Genomic DNA, 20,273 nt, shown 5'->3' with positions numbered 1-20,273 from the left:
TTCCTTAGTCTCCTCATTTTTTTGAATTCTTGTTTCTTCATATTTTCCTGTTTGGCCATTATTTTCTTCCTTCTGGTTCACTCCCTTGATTTGAGTCCCAGTTTCCTCTTCATCACTATTAGTTTCCTATGCAATTCCCTTCATTTCAATTAGTTTAGCCTTCATATGTTCCTCTAATTTGTGACTAAAATCAACCAGTTCTGTGAGCATCCTGATCACCAGTGTTTTGAACTGTGCATCTGAAAGTTTTGCTATTTCTTCGTCACTTAGATTTATGGGCTCTGGGGCTTTGAGATCTTCTTAGCCATTTTTGGTCTGTTTGTGCCCTTTAATTATGAGGAGCGGAGCCTTAGATGTTTACCAGTGCGGGGCTGCCTAGGTCGCTGGGTTGTGATGCTGTATGTGGCGGCAGGGTCAGAGTAGGGAAATGGAGGCCCCCTCTGCTGCCTCTTGCCGCTGGGGCCTGCTTGGTCCTGTCTCACCGCCCACTCTCTCGAAGGTCTATCTGCGCACGAATGCAGGACCACAGTCAACCCGCTGCCCTGCACCCTCGCTGGGTACACCAGTCACTCACTGGGTCACTCACTGGGTCCGCCCATTGCAACCCCATGCCTGGGATCCACGTGCCTGAGTCAGTCTGAGAGAGTTTTTCTGTGCAACACTGCTCTGCCAGCTGCTGGCTTCGCCCCTCCTACCGGTCAGGCTGAAGAATTTGTTGTTATCAGACTTCTGAAAAGTTCAATTTTTTGTGTTCTGGCTGTGTTTTCTGTTGCTAATATTTTGTTGTCTCTAAACTTGGTTGTGTGAGAAAGCATGGTGTCTCCACCTATGCCTCCATCTTGGCAGAAGTTATCTCAAGATAATATTTTTGAGATTCACTCATGTTGTATGTTTTTCAGAAGTCATTCCTTTTTATTGCAGGATATAATTCCACTGTATGAAGACAAAACAGTTTGTTTATTCTTTCTTCTGTTGATAAATATTTTTATTGCTTCCCAGTTTTTGTCTATGAATATTCCTGTATAAGTCTTTTTGAGGACGCATGTTTTAATCTCTCTTGAGTAAATTCCTAGGACTGAAATTGCTAGATGACAGCATAGATATATGTTCATCTTCACAAGAAGTTGTCAACCCAGTTGCTAATATGGTTGTGCCATTCATACCTGTATGAGCAAAGCAGGAGAGTTCCAGTTGCTCTGCATCCATGTAAACACTTTGCATTGTCATTCATTTTCACTTTGGTTTTTTTGGTTGTTTGTAATAATATCTTATTATGGTTTTAATTTGCATTTCCCTAAAAATTAATGACACAGAGCACATAAAGCTTTTTTTATTTGCCATTTGCTTATCTTCTATGAATTAATTTTTGACCACTTATGAAATGAAGTTACTTGTCTTTTTAATGTTTTTTTAATGTTGATTTACAAGAGGTTTTATATATCCTGAGTCATTTTTTCAGACATATATACATATATATATATATATATATATAGAGAGAGAGAGAGAGAGTGAATACTTTTTTGTAGTCATTGGTTTGCTTATTCATTTTCTTAATAGTAACTTTTTTTGATGAGCAGAAATTTTGAGACCGAGTGTCCTTCAAAAAATTTTAGTACATTTTATTATGTGAACCAGAGTAATCATTTTTTGGTATCTCTGAGTAAAATATTTCAGGGAAATCAGCATTCCTGAAAATAGCTTATTTTTTTCTCAGAAAGACAGACTGTGATTTGGGACTAAGAACATGAACTGTCTATGGGATGTCTATAGCCTCCAGTGATTGAGACACCAGTGAGTGGTCATTGTTACACACTGGTTGCTGGTGGTCATTAGAAAATTATCTTTGTTTTAGTGATGGGACCATTTTCAAGGAAGCAAGATTTCATGCCTTACATAGAAAACAAATGAAAACTTTCATATTGGCAAACAGAACACGTATGGCTTTTAGTTTAAAGAGATTAAATTTTTATATTATTTGATTATTATTATATTTATATTATTTTATAAATTTTTATATGATTTGATTTTAAAGTGAAATGAAAAGAATTGCGTTTTGTATTTAAAATGTGAGGCACATTAAGTTGTTGCCATCTTGAAGTAAACTATTTACTTTCTCACTTAAATAACTATTTTCCAGATTTGAATTTTTACCCATTGGGTTCTAAGTACCAGTGTAGTCTTTGCTCTTATTCTGTATGTACAAAGGAAAATTGACCTGACGTATTGGCTTGGGTCACAGGTAGTCATATTAACATTGTTCCTCAGAGTACAGTGGCTTTGGGCACATCAGCAAGAAGCTGGTGGAAGTGGAGTCCTATATTTAGAGCACCATAAATCAATTTTTCTTGAAGACATGTTATTTTTTTTGGAATATTGACCAATACAGATTATATACTGTTCAAAAGCATGGAGTTTGGAGCAGATGGGTTTGAATTCAGCTCTAAATTTTACTACTAGCTGTGTGACCTTTGATAAAATACTCATACTTTCTGTGCTTTAGTTTTCTTATCTGTTCAGTAGAGTTAAGCAGTAACCTCATCACAGTGTTGTCAGTAGAGATAAATGAGCTTCTATGTATGACGCAGTTAGAACAGTGCCTAGCACATTAGGAGGTATTCTGTGTAGCTGTTATTATCATTACTATTATTCCCCTCCACAAGAACTTGTGAAGGCTGACTAATCGTTTCATAAATAACACATCACCTATTATCTCAGCTGTTCCCACACTGCAGACAAACCTCTGACTAGTCTCCCTCTCAGAGTGCTTTCTCTAGTCTCAGACAGCTGACCATTCTCAGGCTACTAAAAGCACCCCTACACCTTCTCTTTGATTCCATAGGTGAGCATGATGCTTTTCTTTAGTTTTCTACAATCTGCCAGAGACCTAGATACTAGTTTCATCAACTTTTACTAAAGGTTTTTGGATAATACAAGGTAAGGACAACAGAGATAATTTGAAATTTGTACTAGAGGAATCTGGGTTCCAGTAAAAACAGTGAAAAGTCAGAACAAAAAATACAAATCTCCAAACCCTACTCCTTCAATAAAACTAGGGGTGCAAGGAAAAATCCACAAACTTGAAATAAAATACTAGTTAGGGGAAGAACATATTTAACTGAACAGCATGGGAGGCCAAATAGTGCTTCAGGGCAGCAGGTACTGTGGGCAAGAGATGGGAGTGAGATTATCTAGCAGAAGAACTAAAAAAATATCAGCCAAGTATTCCCCTCCCAAAGGAGAGGGGCCTTCCTGAGCGAGGACTGTTGTGGGTAGGACCGAGAACAAGTAGGTCAGAGAATTACGGCTTGGGGAAGCAGCGAGAACAATTGTGGAAAGATGCAGTGGGAGATTTTAAAGAAAATACCATTACAGTAAAAAGGGAGAGACACAGTTCTTGAGCTAAGAAACTGGGAAAGCAAACCTTACTTCTCTTCTCCCATCTACCAAGTTCTTTTGATAATAACTAAGCCAGAAAAATGAATTTCATTCAATTATAAATAAAAAAGTGAAAATGCTACATACACACAAAGATGTCATAAGAAAAGACAAAAATTATTCAGAGTTTGGCAAAGGAAGAAAACTTACCAGAGAAATGCTGCCACAATCAGAAGAAAATTGCAAATGGCATTTTTATAAAGGAAAGCTCTCACTCTCCATTTGTCTGTCTATCTATCTATCTATCTATCTATCTATCTATCTATCTATCTATCGTCATCATCTGGAAAAGTCGGTTTACTGTTCCAATTGGGGCATTTTTTGAGTTAATAAAGCCATTGTAATAATCATAACCTTCATGTGTTTTTTCATATAAACAACTGTAAACCTAATTTTGCCTACCCCTTTATACACACACACGTATGTATATACATATATATGTATGTGTGTGTATATATATATATGCACATATATATATACATATATATATATGTATTAGTCAGAGGTATAAAAAATCATAAAATAGAAATAAAGGAACTGAGAAGAAAGATAGCCAGACACTAGGAAGATGAAAATGGGGATTGACAGAGACCAGGAAAGAAACTAATGAAAAATATACATTTATTTAAGAAATGCAGACTAAATTACAAACTGAACAAGAGGAACTAGATATGAAAATACAATAAGGGAAAGGGGAAGAAAATAAGAAAAAAGAAAAATAAGTCATAAAAAGGACAGACTAGAAATAAAAATGATAGATGTAGAGGACAAGGGAGATCCACAAACATATAATTACAGTAGTCCTTCCTTCTCTGTGGTTTCATTTTCTGAGTTTCCAGTTACATGTGGTCAGTTGTGGTCTGAAAGTATTAGATGAAAAATTCTAGAAATAAATGACTTATAAGTTTTAAATTGTGTACCTTTCTGAGTAGCAGGTTAAAATCTCCTGCCGTCTTGCCTGGTTGTTGAATCACCCCTTTGTTCATCGTTTTCATGCTGTTTACTTTCCCACCTGTTAGTCATATTGCAGCCACCTCGATTGTCAGAATCACTGTCACAGTATCATGGTGCTTGTGTTCAAGTGACCCTTATTTCACTTAAAAATGTCTCATTCACCTCCCTTCATCTCATCACAGGGGCATTTTATCATAACACATCATCACCAGAAGAGGGGTGAGTACAGTACAGTGAAATATTGTGTGTGTGAGAGACCACATTCACATAATTTTTTTGATTGCTGCTCACATTTATTGGCAAGTAGTAACATGGCCATACTGAACCTCAAGGAAGTTAATGAGTGTGGTGTAACATTGTACTCTGGAAAAGAAGAAATGAATTTATGAATGGTTTAGGTCCTTTTTTATTATAGCATATTGTTACCATGGTTCTATTTTATTAGTAGTTATTGTTGTTGATCTCTTACTGTGCCTAATTTACAAATTAAACATCATCATAGGTATGTGTGAATAAAAAATAGTACATATAGGGTTTGGTACTATCTGTAGCTTTAGGCTTTAAACATTCACTGGGGGAACCTATCCCCCCATGGGTTGGAGAAGAATACTGTATACTTCTTGAGGATGAAATACAAAATAATGTAATATAACAACTATTTAAAATTATAACTCAAGGGAGCATCCATAATATCATGCAAGATTTGAATATATATATTAAAAGAGCATATTATATATCTAAAATAATAAATGCAGAGTGGTTACTATTAAGGCTTAAGGAAATAAACTCATAAAATTACTGAACTTTAAGGAATAAAAAAAAATCCTATGCATAACTAGTCAAGAAGTCCAAGTCAGTTATGAGAGAAAAAATATAGTTGCATGAGACTTCTCTAAAGCAATATTCAATGCCAAAAGAACATTCTAGAGCTTGGTACTCCAGAAAGAAAGTATGAGCCCAGGAATATACATTTTCTACTGTATAAGTTTCAGTAGAAAGTGTAAAAGAAGTAAGGACTTCAAGAAGAAATTTTTTCCAACCAGGAAGCAGTGGCAAAAGGACTAGTAGTAAGCAATACATATGTGTAAGTGTAGTACCAAAAATAAAACAAAAATATAGAAGGACAAGGGTGACATAATAGTGTTTAAATGCTGTATGCCTTGACAATGTAAGAATTGAACACCTGAGAAAAAATGGGAGGAGCAAGAGGACAGGTAATACAAAGTATATTTAGCTCATTAGTGCTTCATAAGTAATAACTAGAAGTAAACTAGTATCATTTTAAGGTGACAAATGAGGTAGTAGCAGTGTAAACATATAAAAGAGTCCACAGATAAGCAAGCACTCTGACAAAATGATTATTGACTAAAACAGGATGATGGAGGAGAGGAGGGGTAGAGGACAGAAAAGTTTATGGAAAATAGTAAAATTGGTCATAATGTTATCCCTTAAAAACCTCACCATGAAAAATGCTTTCTCTGCTATTTAAGCCATAAGCCATTTCAGTCTGATAAAGAAAACACAGAAATATGCCCAAATTTGTTCATGCAGTATCACACTGATACCAAAATTGCTATAATTGCACTAGACAAAAGACTATATAGGTCACTAACACTTCTAAATATTAATAGAACTATATCAAATAAAATGTGATTAAACAATATTCAACAGTAAATTAAAAAAAACCAACTTCTTAGCCAAGTGGGGCTTACCCCAGAAAAGTAAAAATGGTTCGATGGTTACATTAAGAGATTTAAAGAAAAAATTAGATAATTATGTCTATAGATGCTAAAAGCCATTTGACAACATTTCATATTTATTAAAAAATAAAATGGCAATTGATAGATTAATTATCTATAACTACATATAAATGTGGAAATATATATAGACAAATAGATATGTACAGAAATGCACACACATGTGTATTTGTGTGTACCACCCCCTTCCCCAAATCAACATCTTATAGAATAAAGAAACATTGGAGGTATTTTCAGTGAAGTCAGAAATAAGAAAATGACACTTGTTTTCAGCACTACTAGTTAAAATTGTTCTGGCAGTGCTAGCATAATTAGATAGGAGGAAAAATTTAAGGATAGTAAAGGAAAAGTCAATTCATGAATGAATGGCTGGAAAATTTCAAGAGACTGTATTAAAAAACAATTACATACAAAGCTAGGTAACAGCATAGTAATTTAACATACACAAATAAATAGCTTTTAATAGACAAAACACAAGTTACAAGATGTAGTTGAAGACAACACCCCATTTACAACAGTAGCAAAAAAGATAAATTATGGTACCTAGATGAGAAAAAAACTTAATGAGAAATATGCAAATCTTATAAGTTGTTTTCTGTATGTAAAGCAAACCCAAGTGTTCCTGAAATTCATAGGAAAATAAATAAATAAGCAAGAAATGTCCAAAAATCCAGCACTTGTTTTCTATTTCAATCCCCTCCCCTCCAAACTTGGCATCCTTACTGAACTTGTATTAAGTTCATAAGCTAATCTTGGGAGTATACCAATCTTAGAAATTGAGAAGAAAAAGAACATCAACCCAATAGAAAAATAAGCAAAGAGCATGAACATACACAACAGAAAAATATATATATATAATTCCTAGACATATGAGAAGATGCTCAGCCTCACTCATGACAAGTAAAAGTGGGTTAAAATGGCACCAAGGTCCATATCTCATCTATCAGATCATCAGCTCCCCAAAGTTTGGGAATGTACTCTGTTGGGAAACCTTGGAAATAGGCATTTTCTTACATTGCTGTGGGGAGGAGTTGGAAATGGGACAACTTCTCTGGAAGGAATTTGGCAACATGTAACAATATAAAAGGTGACTTTTTCTTTTTTTCCCTGATAGGAATCTTATGGATAAATCTGTACAAATTGTTAAAGTCTTTGTGTAACCACGTGAAAATGCACTGTATCGGCACGTTCGGTCATGTGCTCCATCAGCTAAAAAAGGATCCAAAGATCCTGGTGCATTTTATGGCATGGAAGTCATTAAATATTAACTCCTGCATATGTTTCTTTATGTGTTAGTTTTTTGTACCCTATTCCAGATATTATGGTGATATTTTCACTTACATGAAATGTAGTCTTATCACTCAATGTGAGGTGACCTGCAAAGCCATCTCCATTGTCCATATGAATCTGCATTGTCCCTGTGAAGCTAAACAAGGTAGCAGCCATTGTTACTGTGACACATATTTGCTTCTATCAGAACCTGGAGCTTGTGTAAGCATTCAGGTTTCACGTTGGGTTGCTGATGGAGAAGGCATCAAAGGCCCAGAGATGTCAGATAAAATGTTTCTGATCCATTTGTTTGTACCAGAGACAAAGGATATTTTGAACTAGTGAAGATTTGTATCTTAAATGAAGTGATCTTTGTACTTTAGTGCAGAACCATATTTAGCAAACTCCAACACACAGAAAATGAGAAATAGAAGGGTAACTTGACATTTTTTTGCATACTACACACACATATTCATCTGAGTGGGGGTGAACTTGTCAGTGGCTTGTTCATGTTCCTATTGCCACATGCCATCCCCATGAACTTTCTAGTCCAGTTCCTGGTCTACTTCCACAAATGAAGTTCTGCTTATCCCATAGCCAGAAGTACCTGCTAGTACATCTTGATGCTCCATGGTCTTTTATTCTGAATTGTAAATCCCAATGTGAGCAATTTTCACTACTCTAGTTTCACACATGTTATGTCAGTTGGAATAACATATTTTGGGATATCCTAGGACAAAGCTCTGGATCTCTTGTCCCTGGGTCTTCCCTTTTCTCCTTCTTTCTAGGGAAACTTTAGTCTTAGAGCATTCCTAGTGTGTCTTTGTCCCAGACAATCACACAAAGTCATAATAGTCCAACATCAGATTATTTTCCAAGTCTGGGTTATTGAATCTTAAATTAGTCTATGAGGTGATTTCCTATAGTCCAGAGTAGTAGAAGGCTTCTCAAACCTGGCTGTTCTTCAGAAGTATGTATGGAGCTTTCTAAAAATACAGGTGTGCAGGCTCAATCCCCAGATACTCCGACTCCAGTGCATTTTTATATTCTTTTTTTAATAACTATTTTTAAAAGATTTTATTTATTTATCTTTAGAGAGGAAGGGAAGGAGAGAAATGTCAATGTATGGTTGCCTCTCATGAGTACCCTGCTGGGAACTGGCCTGCAAGCCAGGCATGTGCCTTGACTGGGAATCGAACTGCGATCGTGTGGTTCGCAGGCCCGTGCTCAATCCACTGAGCTATACCAGCCAGGGCTCTACTTTTATATTCTTAAAACCATTGTACTATCAGATATCTTTTTGGCAGTTCTAAGTCTTAGTTACTGCTTTTCTGTGAGCAATAATTGGGCTTATCACTTCCTCATCCACAATGAAAGCAACAGTTTGCAGTTATGCTGCAATAAAAACACAGATTTGAAAAAATTTTCTGAAGAGTCTGAAGAAGTCAAACAGTCTTTTCTGTGATCTCAGTGAACAGTTTATCTCCCCAAGCCACAGCTTCCCAAACATTGCTACTTTATATTGGTATAACCAAGGGACTCATTGTGGTATTGTCCCAGAGTAGAAAAGGAGAAAAGGAAAAGTGGCATATGATTTTCACATCTTCGAGGACTTAAAGTTGCTTACAGCTTTGAATGACAGTTTCTCTAGCTTCACGGATGCAGACTCTGGACACAGTGTGGCTCCAGGTACTACTGCACTGACCCTTGTTGCAACCATCCCAGGACTTAGAAAATGTCATGTTTAGATGACGTCAAGGGGAGTTACACCAACAGGAAACATCCCCTGTTACATGATGACATCTCAGCTATACCCAAGGTGGTACAAAACAACAACAACAATAAAAGGGAATCAAAATTTTTAATGCTCACAATCTTTGATAAAAGGGAGGAGGAGCGAATATATATTGACATTTAACTTTGTGGTTGGCAGAAGAGTGTAAATTAAAATATAATCAAACGACTTTCTTAATGTCAAGGGAAAAGATCCAAGAAAATAATGCACATTAATAAGAAATCTTATAGAAAAAACAACTCAAAAATTGAGAATATTTTTTAAAACTTGGGTTGTCCTATAACCAGAAATAGCATGTTAGACCAGTTAATCTTTCTCTGCACTGTCATAACTGGTGTTTTCTTATATGATTACATCAACTCAATTAGTTTTTTCTAAAAATCTATTACTCTCAAGTTTATTTGGTCCATTGGAAAAAATTTTTATATTATAGTCATCTTTTATGAAAATAATATTTTTTAAATAATTGAAGAAAAATTTATATTATTACAATTTCATTTTATTTTTAATATATATTTTATTGATTATACTATTACAGTTGTCCTGATTTTTCCCCCTCTGCCTCCTTTCACCCAGTAACCCCCATTCCCTCCAGCAATTCCCTGCCTCCTTAGTTCATGTTTGTAGGTGCATATAAGTTCTTTGGCTCCTCCATTTCCTATACTGTTCTTAACATTCCCCTACTTATTCTGTACCTACCAAATTGTACTTTTTAATCCTGCACCTTTTCCCCCATCCTTCCCCTTCCCCTTCCTAACAGGTAACTCTCCAAATGAGCTCTATGTCTATGATTCTGTTTCTGTTATATTTGTTTTCTGAGTTTGTTTTTTAGATTCAATTGTTAATAGTTATGAATTTATTACCATTTTAATGTTCATGGTTTTGATCTTTTTCTTAAATAGGTCCCTTTAACATTTCATATAGTAATGGCTTGGTGATGAGGAACTCCTTTAGCTTTACCTTGTTTGGGAAGCACTTTATCTGCCCTTCCATTCTAAATGATAGCTTTGCTGGATAGAGTAATCTATATTGTGGTTCCTTGCTTTTCATTACTTTGAACACTTCTTGCCAGGCCCTTCTTGCCTGCAAAGTTTCTTTGGAAAAAATCGGCTGACGGTCTTATGGGAACTTCTTTGTAGGTAACTTTCTGCTTTTCTCTTGATGCTTTTAGGATTCTCTCTTTATCTTTAATCCTTGGCATTTTAATTATGATGCGTCTGGTGTGGTCCTCTTAGGACCAGCTTGTTTGGAACCCTCAGTGCTTTCTGGAATTGTATGTCTATTTCTTTCACCAAATTAAGGAAATTTTCTTTCATTATTTTTTCAAGTAAGTTCAATTTCTTGCTCTTTCTCTTTTCCTACCAGCACCCCTATGATACAGATGTTGGTCCATTTGAAATTGTCCCAGGAGCTCCTTAGCCTATCCTCACTTTTTTGTTTGTTTGTTTTTGTTTTGTTTTGAATTATGTTTTCTCCTTGCTGTTCTGATTAAATGTCTTGTTCTTCCTTATTTTCCAAATCATTTATTTCACTCCCAGATTCATTGACTCCAGTACTGATTCCCTTTAAATTTGAAGAATAAATAAATAATTTTCTTTATTTCACTTAGTGTAAGCTTCATTTCTACCTATGTCTTTTTTATACTGTTGAAGTAACCAATGAGTTCCTTGAGCATCCTAATAACCAGTGTCTTGAATTCTGCATTCTGATAGATTGCTTATCTCCATTTTGTTTAGTTCTTTTTCTGGAGTTCTGTTCTTTCATTGGAGCCCTCATTTTGGAAGCCCCCCTGTGTTTGTTTCCATGTACTAGATGGGGCTACTTTAAGTCCCTGTTTTAGTAGCATGGCCCATTGTGGACAAGTGCACCTGTAAGTTTGATGGGGCAGAGCCTTAGGCAATTGCCAAAGTGGAGTAATTTGTGTAAACCAGGTCAGTGGAGTCTCAGATTATTTTAATTAAGCCTTCCAAAATATTGCATGTAGAGAGACCACTATCTCTTAATGGCTTGTTATGTTTCTGTTTTAGTCCACAGACTGGTTTGTTTTCCCCTATTGAAAATTTAAAATTATTTTGGAATATATTAGTGTAGTCTATCCCAGAACTTAAGTGACAGATTTGGGTGGTATTATTTCAAATTCTTCATTCCCATTGTCTCTGTGCCCCTTCCTTTGCACTTTCAACTTCTTAAGAAAAGCATGTATACCCTAATAAAGAAAGCTATGAGATCCACTTGGTTCTCACTGTTCTCTCCTCTCCCCCACCTTTCTTTTATTTATTAGTTCATTCATTTGCTTGCCATAGATACCACCATAACTAAGGAAGAGTGCTTTGCTGCTATATTCTTCCTCTGCTTGCTAGGAAGGTAATGGATGTTGACAGAAGGAAAAACCACTTAAAAACAGATACACATGCAATTTTGGGTAACATTAATAAGATATATGTTTAAAAGAAACTTGTCTTCTCCACATATCTTATGGTGTTACTATACTGGAGATAAAACTTGATAGAACTCATTTCTTTTAGAATATACCCAGATTCCTCTGGAACTGAGTAATCATACCAGATTTCTGTTTCTTCCTTTGACCACTCTTAGTAATTTCATTAGTATTTAAGCTTTTAAAAATTTCACACTTCATAATGGTTGAATTCCAAATAGTGTGATTCTATGTGTGTGTAAGTAATTTTTATGTGTGTATGCGTGACGAAATAAATTGGAATGTGGTACATAGAAATGCAAAATACAATCTCTGGGTGGCAGCATGTGTTCACCAGCAAAAGTTCTTCCTAAGTGATTCTATTTATGTATATTTTATAGATTATTAAATTAATGGGTGAGCAGTATTCCATAATATAGTGCCACAGAATGACCTGGTCACTTGATTACCTCTCCTCAAATACTTTTTGAACAAGAATTGGTGATGCATAATTCACCAAAATTGTATATGATTGTGCACCTAATAAAAAAAATTTGGTTAATGCACCAATGTCAGTTTTTAAGATGGTCTATAGTGCAGTTTCATAATGCCCTAGTCTGCCTATTAACCATTCTTTTTATGGCCTTGAAAATACTAACCAAACTTATAAAAATTAAAATTAACATAAATTTTGAGATGTAGTGAAAATATTGGATAACAGGATCAGTACTCATTGGGAAGTTGATTAAAATCAATCAGATAAAATCAATCAGATAAAAGTTTGCAGACATTAATATAAAGTTCTATGATTATTAACATAGATATAAAAAAATCAGAAACTATAACGTTGAAAAGATCTTAGCCTTATGGTTAGTCCTAAATGCAATATGAGATAAAAAATGTTCTGTGACTGTTAAGGCATACAGTTACAGGTTGTTTTAGCTGAAGTGTGGCATTATCCACATTAAAAGACACTTTTCCAGGGGCAACCTCTGCTGGTTAAACCAAACTTACATTCAGTTCTAGGTGTCACACTCAAAGAGAGACATTGATGTATGAGAGTATCAAAGAGAAACAGGGAAGGTAGAAGGTGGAGAGTCTGGAAAGTATGTTATAAGAAAACACTTGAATGATGTGGGGATGTTTGGTTTGGAACCAAAAAAGAACCTGAGTACATGGCAGCAGTGTTTGAATATTTGAAAGGCTGCCATGTCAAGGAAAGAGACTTTTTTGTTTGCTTTGGAATAATTGATATAAGGTGTGGGAGCTAGTTCTTGGAACAAGAAAAACCTTTCCAATAAGAATTAGAACTATTGCACTATTGAGCGTGCACACCTGAATATTCAGTGTGGATGATTATCTGCCGAGGATTGTTGAAGATGAAGTCCACTCTATTACTAAAAGCCTCTAACAGCCTTTCAGTCCTGCAGAGTTTTTTTTACTTTTGCATTTGGATGTTTTATTTTTTATATTTTTGGTCACAGTACAGCATACTCTAATTATTAAACATGGGCTTTCATAATTTATTAAGTTGTAATACCTGATAGTAACTTGGGTATAAATTTTAATGTTAGACAAATGAAATAATATCATCTATGATATATTGTGTTTGAATTTTAGGAATGACCATTTATGTAAAACAAACTCAAAAATCATGTATAAAAATGAAACTTTACATAATAAGAATTTGTTGACACATATTTTCCCCTTATTTTTCACCCCTGCTTTTCATATATCTGATACATCACAAATGCTGAGTTGAAATCTGAGTATAACCCAGATTATAAACTCAAGTTTATGCTTCTGTGGGTTATTTGGAAAGGCTCCAATCTTCCCAAGTATATTTTCTCTGATTTTAAAAAAAGTGGCTTCACTTTCAAATAAAAGACTTTTATGTGGATCACAATGTGGAATTCTCACTAGAGGAAAACATTATGCCTACATTATACTGATCTACATTTATAATTAGTGCCCATAAATTAAATACCAAATATAGTGATGTTTGTTGGTTTATCATTTGTGTTCATTGCATATTATATATTGTCTTATTTCTCATTTAATCAACACTAAAAATCAGTGGCCATTTTCTTTAATTTTTTTTTTAATAAGGAAAGAAAGTAAAATGAAGGCAACAATAGAACTTGATTTTTTGGGGGGGGGTCTGTTTTATGATATTACTGAAAAGGGCTCATATTGCCTTTACAGAGAACTTAACATAACTTTTATTTCCCCTACTATATGGGTGCTTATTTTCAAAACAATCGAGAAATAACAGAAAATGAATATACAACAAAAAGCCTTATGAATTAAGTTAAAACGTTTAACAGCAGCCTTTAGGCACTCATTCTTTCACTGGATTGTATTCTTAACAATTTATTTTCACCAGGGGCAATGGGCAGAGTTGCCCTTTATCCCACAGTTTTGTTTTCTTTGGTAATAGGGCCTTTAGGTGAGTCCATCTATATATATTCTATAAATATAACTGTTATTGATGTAAATAGAGTGGGGCATATAAACTAGCATCTATTGGAAAAGATCCTACAATGTTTGTCACTCACCTAGGCTTCTTGTTTACAGTCTCTGTGGACACAACTGAGGTTTTAGCATTAGGCTGACTATACGTATTTTTCTTCCTCTAAATTGTAGTCATTCCCTTGTGAATTCAGTTCTACCCCTGAGGTTACATCTTTCATTTTACATTAGCAACTCACCATTTCAAATATTTATATATTCAGGTTACCAGCTGTCTAGGGAAAAATAGTGTATTGTTCACTTACATCCTTTTACCTGCTCCAATTTTTAATTTATTTTTTTATTTTTTTGAGTCAGTCAGGGCAGGCAGCATGGCCTTCCTCTTGGAAGGAAGGAAGAATGCATTTTTAAAAATCATCCTAAAGAAGAAAGTTAGCCTGATGAATTGATTTTAAGTTTTAATACATGTTAAAAGGGAACTTAAAATATTTTTAAGAGTCATAAGATTCAAAATGGAGAAACCACGATAAACTACACAATGAAAAGTATTCCTCCAATTCTTATCTCGCACCTGCTCAGTTTCCACTCCTGCAGGTGGCTAAGGTGAAATATGCCCTTATCGAATTCTTTTAAGGCATACAAGGTCTCGCCAGAAGGTATCCAGTAATGTAATATAAAAAACAGAGACATCTATTAAAAATGATACAAGAAACATTGTACATAAGACAATGACACCTCCTTCTCTTTCAAACAGGCACCTTGGGACCTCACAGAGTTTCTCCCAATTACCATCAGCTGCCCCATCCTATTTTCTTGAATCTCATCAACAGTCTAAAATCTCTTCCCTTTCAAAGGTGATTTTAGTTTTGGAAAAAGTCAGAAGTCACAGTGCACCAAATCTGGGCTGTAGTGGGGCTGAGTTACCTGGGAGATTTGATGTTTCTCCCATGAACTCTTCAAGATACTTGTGGTTGTGATGAAGCTGCCAATCACCAGTTGCTCATAGCTGTGGCCATTTTTGTTGTAATGCATCACTCAACCTACAAAGAATATTGAGGTAATAGTCCTTATTAATTGTTTGGCCGGGAGGGGTGTACTTGTGATGGACAACACCTTCCCAATCAAAAAATATACTTAACGTGGTCTTGAGGTTGCTGTGACTTTGCTGTACCTTCTTCTCGACCATCTTTGAAACATCTGTACCACACTTTTATTTTTTATGTACTCATTACATCATCCCAGAAAGCCTTCTGAATCATCTGAATAATTTCTGTGGAGGAATGTTCAAGCTAAACACAGAATTTGATGCAAATTTGTTGCTTTACTTGTTTAGGCATTTTGAATGTGACAGCCACACAGTACACATGCTCACTTGATGGCATATACTACTCCCACTGATTAGTACAGTGAAGTTGTCATTGTTCAAGCATGTACATTTCAGTCCACTCTCCTTGGTTGCCAGATTACACTGATGTTGCACAAGCCAATCTTGTAACAATGGCTGGACTTTTTCCAGACAGACTTCATCATATACTTGCTACAAATGTAGATATTTGTTTTTTTAATTATAAAATTGACATGATATTTATATACACTATTCTGTATTTATTTAACCTTAGCAATGTATTACTCAGATCTTTTCATAACTATGTAGAGTACCTTTTCATTCTTTTTCACAGCTACCTGTTATTCTACTGTATTAGCATGCAAGTGGCACAAATGGTCCCCTATTAGTGAATGTTTATATTGCTTCCAGTCCTTCATAATTACAGTACACAATGACTTTACCTTTACACACAGTTCACACTTGAGCAATGATATCTGTAACACAAATTCCAATTAGGATTTATAAATTTTTGATTTTCTTTTTAGGAAACAGGTTACTATTACTTAAAGATTCTAACAGATAGACACCATACCATCCACCTTTTTGAAACTTAAGCACATGGAATCAAAATTTTCTGACATTTTAGAAATGTCTGGCCTAATCTTGCAGAATTTCCTTCTATATCTCCTCTAGAGACCATGGGCCTCCCAAGCATAACCCTTGTCTGGGTCCAGTGGAGTGTCTACATTCTGAAACTATCTTTTTTGTTCAGAGTATCTGCTTCTACGTGTCTCCTTGCATTACCATTTCATTGTTTAAGAACAGGTCTCTTCTAAGCATGAGAGGAAGAGTTCTTTATTCTTTTACTAAATTGGTCAGCCAAAGAACAGCTTTTGGTGAATAAAAGATATTCTCATTTTAGCAAATGAAGGGGAAGTTCTATTCCCTCCAGTCCAATGCAAAATGTTGTTATTCCTTAAAAATGTTCTAAGTGCTCAAATTGCTGGAAACTGTTCAGAACATACCACAGAACCCAGTTCCTCCCTACATTCAAAATGTTTACATTCTAAAAATGACATGAGCGGGAAGGTTGGGAAGGTAGCTAGATCCGGAACAGATGGGCACATATGCCCTCTCTACTTACCAAATGCAGTCCTGTGGATGGCTCAACAGTTAATGTAGATTTCTCTTTACTAAGTTTTATAAGTAACTCTGCTGTGCACAGCCAAATGACTTGAAATGTGAAGATGTAATGCCTCTTTGCTGTGCCCTGCTGTTCAAATGTTCTCAGCTTTGACAATTTATCTTGCTGGAAAATGTCTTTAGAATGTCAGTCACTTCAGTTTCTATGCTTGCCATTTGCATGTAGCACACCTGCTGGTGTCTTCAGTTGTAATCTATTGTGATTTTCTGTGGAGGTGGGGAAGGTATAATATTGCATTTGCAGGCTTAAAGTTCTGTTTGTGTGTCGTCTGGAAATGATTCTTTTGAGCCTAGCTATTCTTCTTAACATCAGTATTACCCACAAACAAGTGTTTACTTTTATTGAGTGCCTGGTGGAATGTTAGTGCTGCATCAGTCATTTGTGGAGATAATTATAGGTGATAAAAGGACAAATTCTTTAACTCAAAAGGATTCAGCCCACAGTAGGATACACCTAAATACACAGGCATACAGATTCACAAAAGAGTACTCATAAACAATATCATCTGGGCAATCATGGGTGCAGAAGTTCCAATATCATTTAAATTGAAATGCATTAATAGTGGTTGCATCTTATCAGGAATACGGGATGGGGACATAAAGGGCAATAACCCAGTGCTCTATAATCTTTTTAAAAAATATATTTTATTGACTATGCCATTACAGTTGTCCCATTTTGCCCCTTCATTCCCCTCCACCCTGCACATCCCCTCCCCCACCATTCCCCCCTTTCTTTTATGTCCATGTGTCACAAGTTCTTTAGTTTCTACATTTCCCATACTATTCTTGCCCTCCCCCTGTCTATTTTCTACATACCATCTATGCTGCTTATTCTCTGTACCTTCTCCCCCTTCTGCTCCTCCCACTCCCTTGTTGCTAACCCTCCATGTGATTTCCATTTCTATGGTTCTGCTCCTGATCTAGCTGTCTGCTTAGTTTGCTTTTGTTTTAGGTGTGGGTGTTACTAACTGTGAGTTTACTTTCCTTTCACTGTTCATATTTTTTATCTTCTATTTCTTAGATAAATCCCTTTAACATTTCATATAATAAAGGCGTCGTGATGGTAAACTCCTTGAACTTGACCTTATCTGGGAAGCACTTTATCTGCCCTTCCATTCTAAATGAAAGCTTTGCTGGATAGAGCAATCTTGGATGTAGGTCTTTGGATTTCATGACTTGGAACACTTCTTTCCAGCCCCTTCTTGCCTGTAAGGTCTCTTTTGAGAAATCAGCTGACAATTGGATGGGAACTTCTTTGTAGGTGACTGTCCCCTTATCTCTTGCTGCTTCTAGAATTCTCTCTTTCATTTTAATCTTGGCTAATATAATTATGATGTGCCTTGGTGTGTTTATTCTTGGGTCCACCTTTTTTGGGACTCTTTGAGCTTCCTGGACTTCCTGGAAGTCTATTTCCTTTGCCAGATTGGGGAAGTTCTCCTTTATTATTTCTTCAGATAAGTTTTTCACTTGTTGCTCTTCTTCTTCTCCTTCTGCTACTCCTATAATTCAGATGTTGGAACATTTAAAGTTGTCCTGGAGGGTCCTAAGCCTCTTCTCATTTTTCAGAATTTTTGTTTCTTCATTCTTTTCTGTTTGGTTGTTTCTTTCTTCCTTCTGGTCCACTCCATTGATTTGAGTCTTGGTTTTCTTTCCATCACTAGTGGTTCCCTGTGCATTTTGCTTCATTTCACTTAGTGTAACCTTCATTTTTTCATCTAATTTGCGACCCAAATCAACCAATTCTGTGAGCATCCTGATCACCAGTGTTTTGAACTGTGCATCCAATAGTTTGGCTCTTTGTCGCTTAGAAGTATTGGCTATGGGGCTTTGAGCTGTTTTTCTTCTTGAGCCATAATGTTTTGGTCTGTTTGCACCTGTTATGTCTGAGGGGCGAAGGCTTAGGAGTTCCCCAGGTGGGTCAACCCAAGTGGCTGGGTTGTGACTGGGAGTGGGGTCAGAGAGGGAGCAATGGTGTTCCTCTCTCTCTCGGATTTCTGTCCCCTCTCCTGCTTCCCACAAGCAAATTGGGCCCTTCTGGTGCTGGTTCTTGGGTGGGTGGGGTTGTGTATATTCTAGGACCCTGTGGGTCTCCCCAGTGAACTCTTCTGTGAGGTAGGAGCCTCTCCTGGTACCTCAACTCTCAAAAGTTTTTTTAATCAGTGCTTTTAAGCTTTATTTCCTGTCACTGGGGCCCTGGGTTATGCGGTCTCTCACTGTCCATTTTTTTGCCTGGTTTACCTGCACGCGAATGTGTGTCTGTGGTTAGCCAGCACCCTTGTGAGCCTTACTGGGTGCCTGGTCAGCTAACCACTGCCTTTTCCTGCTGGGACTCCTCTCTGCCCACCGACTTTGCCCCTCTTACTGGTCTGGATGAATGGTTCATTGTTGTCAGACTTCGGTACAGTTCAATTTTCTGTCTATTTTGATTGTGTTTTTGTTTCTAAATCTTTGTTGTCCTTAAATTTGGTTGTGAAAGGAGGTACAGTATTTCAATCTATGCCTCCACCTTGGCCAGAAGTCTCTATACTTTTTTTATTGTTGTTGTTCAATGAGGATGTAATTACTTGTTTAACTAAAAATAAGTAATTTAAAAATAGCAATAAAATAATTTTACATAACATGGAGTCAGTTAGAATAATTTGGTTTGCATGTAGTAGAAAACCCATCTTAAAACTGGCTGAAAAAATAAAGCATTTGTTACCTGACATAAAATCAGAGAAGAATGGTTTCTCAGCTGGTTCCTGGAGTGGAGGAATGTCAGTAGTGATGTTGGCAGTGACTGAATTTCTTTCTATTTCTCTGCTCCACCACTGAAAGAGTCCTACTGTTAGGTTCATAGTAACGTGCACAAGCTAGAAATGGTGAAGTGTGCATCTCTTCTGATGTCAGTTAATACCCACATATCTGAAATCTCTTAATTTTAGGAAAGTTGAAGCATATGTTCTTCACCCACCTTCAAGAATTATCAACATATGCCAATCATTTATTCCTTTCCTCTACTTTTAAAATCATTTGCACACTAATCTATGTTCAATTTTCCCCAACTATTTAACGAAAAACATTCTGAATTAGGTCCATACATTGCATTTGGTTGTTATATTTCTCCAAGTGTCTTTTAACCTATAACAATTCCTCTCCATTTGTTTTGTTGAAGAAACAGAGTCATTTATCCTGTACACTACCTACAGCCTGGATTTGGCCGATTGCTTCCTTGTTTTTTTTTTAAGATTTTATTTATTTGTTTTTAGAGCTAGTGGGGAGGGAGAGAGAAAGAGAGAAAGAGAAACATTGGTGCGTGATTGCCTCTTGTACGTGCCCCATCTGAGGACTGGCTCACAACCCAGGCATGTGCCCTGATTGAGAATTGAAATGGCAACCTTTTGCTTTGTGGGATGAGGCTCAACCAGCTGAGCCACACTGGTCAGAGTGATTGCTTCCTTATGATGCATTTAACTCAGTATTCTTTCTCTACTTTCAAAATAGAGGGGGACCTGAATAGATTCAAACTGACTTTTGTTTTATTTTGTTTTGTAAGGATATTTCATAAGTTATACTGTATACTTAAACATTCAAATTAGAGGACAGTCAATGTTCTGGTTGTTCTACTTTTAGTGATACTAAGATTTATCAGTGGATTCATAAGTT

The sequence above is a fragment of the Artibeus jamaicensis genome, unplaced genomic scaffold, assembly GCF_021234435.1.
Source record: "Artibeus jamaicensis isolate MK-2021 breed Jamaican fruit bat unplaced genomic scaffold, CSHL_Jam_final contig_373, whole genome shotgun sequence".
Taxonomy (NCBI): domain Eukaryota; kingdom Metazoa; phylum Chordata; class Mammalia; order Chiroptera; family Phyllostomidae; genus Artibeus; species Artibeus jamaicensis.
The sequence above is the reverse complement of the archived record's forward strand: the minus strand, read 5'-3'. Positions refer to the sequence as shown.